The sequence below is a fragment of the Temnothorax americanus genome, unplaced genomic scaffold (genome assembly GCF_048541705.1).
Source record: "Temnothorax americanus isolate GAGA-0224 unplaced genomic scaffold, ASM4854170v1 Scaffold227, whole genome shotgun sequence".
NCBI lineage: Eukaryota > Metazoa > Arthropoda > Insecta > Hymenoptera > Formicidae > Temnothorax > Temnothorax americanus.
In genome coordinates, this window is record NW_027509368.1 from 10,713 (window position 1) to 13,145 (window position 2,433).

Genomic DNA, 2,433 nt, shown 5'->3' on the forward strand with positions numbered 1-2,433 from the left:
GTGGCAGATAGAACACAAAACTTCACTGTCAAACTGTGAAGAAAATAATTTGGTTGTGTATTTTAACTTGACTCTTGGAATGTATTTGATGCCTGCCCCCCCCGACCAGCAGCACTCGCTTCGCTCGTGCCGCAAATGTCGGGGGCAGGCATCAAAAACATGCTTATTAACATTTAAAGTTAAAAAAAGTAAAATTAATAACGTACTTTCGACCGGCTATGAAGAAAAATCGTATACACTACGCGGGCCAAAAGTTGAAATCTCGGTCCTGCTCGTCATGATGCCCTCGGCTTCGCCTCGGGGCATCATGACGCGCAGGGCCGAAAATTCAACTTTCGGCCCTTGTAGTGTAATATACTATATTAAATATTTATAAATTTATAATGTATTAAATTAAAAATAGTTTATTTATTTGATAGTTTATTCCCAAAAATTTAAAATATTTTTGTAACATATTAAATAATATTATTTCATATAATACTCATAATATTATCAGGAGCAAACATGTAACTATCTATTAGAGTTCTATATAAAGAGAGAAGCGACATCGAACCCCCACTACAGACTTCGCATCCCCACCATCACCTCCAGCACCGCCATATTGGGACCGCTCCATGTCATCAAACATCAAACTCTATTTAATATATATAAACATACTCCGTCAGCGTGAGGTTAAAATGTTCGATACACATGTTTAATACATGTTGCAGTTTTATTCTCTTCATGTTTTTTATTAAATAAATGTGGTGATTGAGTGATAATTGATGGTGAAAATTGAAAATGTCATGCAAAGAGGTAAATGACGTATTGTATATATACAATCGATTCTAATTTTATTGAATGCATTATTCCAATAAGATCATAATGTATTTGAACATTAATATTTTTCTATTTTGTTAGGAAGTGAGCGCTTCCCAAATATACAGTGCAACTGAAAATAAATATACAAAATAATAGAAATGTTACATTATTCAAAACGTAAAATCATATCACAGCAGAATGTCATATGGTGACATAAAGATAATTAGGTAATTACCTCACATATGCGGCTATTCGTTTTAGGGCTCCATCCAGGTCGGTTGACTCTTATCCAAGATTGCCAAAGTAAACGTCGCTTTTCACATTTTGGAAAATAAAATAATCGTAACCCTTTACCTTGCCTAACAGGGCAGCCAGAATCTTCGCACCTTTTTACCATATTTATTTATCATTAATTAATATTTAAAACTGTAAGAAAGATAAGAACCGATATAAATCAAATGGGTTATATATATGACTGTCTATTTACAACAATAATTATTTTAATATTATAATCTAACCAGTCCTATTTCTCTTTCGGCCTCTTGGATTTCACCTAACCTAACTATGTCAGTTGTATATACATACGTATGTAAGATCGTGGTCAGCTCCGGTCCCAATATGGTTGCTAACTTAGGAGGGGATATCCAATCAGAATACGAATCAGATTACCAATCAGAAGTTTGGACATCAATGTCGCTTCTCTCTTTATATAGAACTCTACTATCTATTAATATTACGAGAATATTGTATTTAATGTTCTAAGATTACGCCTAGAATATTACTTAATATTAAATAATATTACACGTTTATAGGGAAACTATAAATAATACGTGTTCTCGATACTTCTTGTTTCAAGAGATATAATCGTGATTTCATCTTTTTCAAGATTGATGAACTATGCTGAGAATAATTCAGAAAATATCAAAGATCTTGTAAAATATTAGAAATGACGTATAATTTCTAAAGTTTTATTTCATTTTCTTCTTATCTCGATAATGTTTTACGTCAGGAATTCTTTAGTAAAAATTATATCGTACTTCAAAATTCAGAAATTTTAGGAATAAGTGTAGATACGTGATGTAGAAATTGAATATTGAATTAAAGAGAAATATATAAATATAAATATAAATATATATTAAACATATATATATATATATATATATATATATATATATATATATATGGGGCATTCTCCGTGAAATCAGACACCCCCTCTGTCCAAAAATTGGAGTCACCTAAAAAATTCTTTCGGGGCTCATTTTATAGCTACACATATGTAGTTTTAGTAGAGCTGCGGCCTTTTGAAAAATCAACATGGCGGACCCCAATATGGTGGCCGAAGTCTGCGGGTAACGAGGTACGACAGATGAAATCGTTACTTGGAAGTTATAGACTGTCATAGAAAAATGTGTTAATGTGTTTATTTAGTAGTTAGCATTGAATCCATGGAAAAAATAAATTTTTAGTTTGTCCAAAACTAATATGGCGGCCAAATTATCCGTGAAATGCTAAAAAATAACTATTTCGTTCTTTAAAACGTACAAACTGCGTTCAATTTTCATGAAAATTTATATCATGGTACATTTTAAGATATTGATCATAAATTAACAATTGGGACGTCGTATTTGAATA

At 31.7% G+C, this 2,433-nt stretch overlaps 1 long non-coding RNA gene across 2 annotated transcripts; it reads right to left on the reverse strand.

Moving 5' to 3' along the window:
• Positions 1–816: 816 nt before the first annotated feature.
• On the reverse strand, positions 817–1,508 carry LOC143898252 (uncharacterized). Of its 2 annotated transcripts, XR_013257158.1 has the most exons (3): positions 1,387–1,508; positions 1,037–1,227; positions 817–931 (listed from the first exon to the last, which is right to left on the reverse strand). It is a non-coding gene; the product is annotated as an uncharacterized LOC143898252 (long non-coding RNA). The 2 variants fall into 2 exon arrangements; XR_013257157.1 differs by lacking the exon at positions 1,387–1,508 and having other exon boundaries at positions 1,037–1,330.
• Positions 1,509–2,433: the final 925 nt, after the last annotated feature.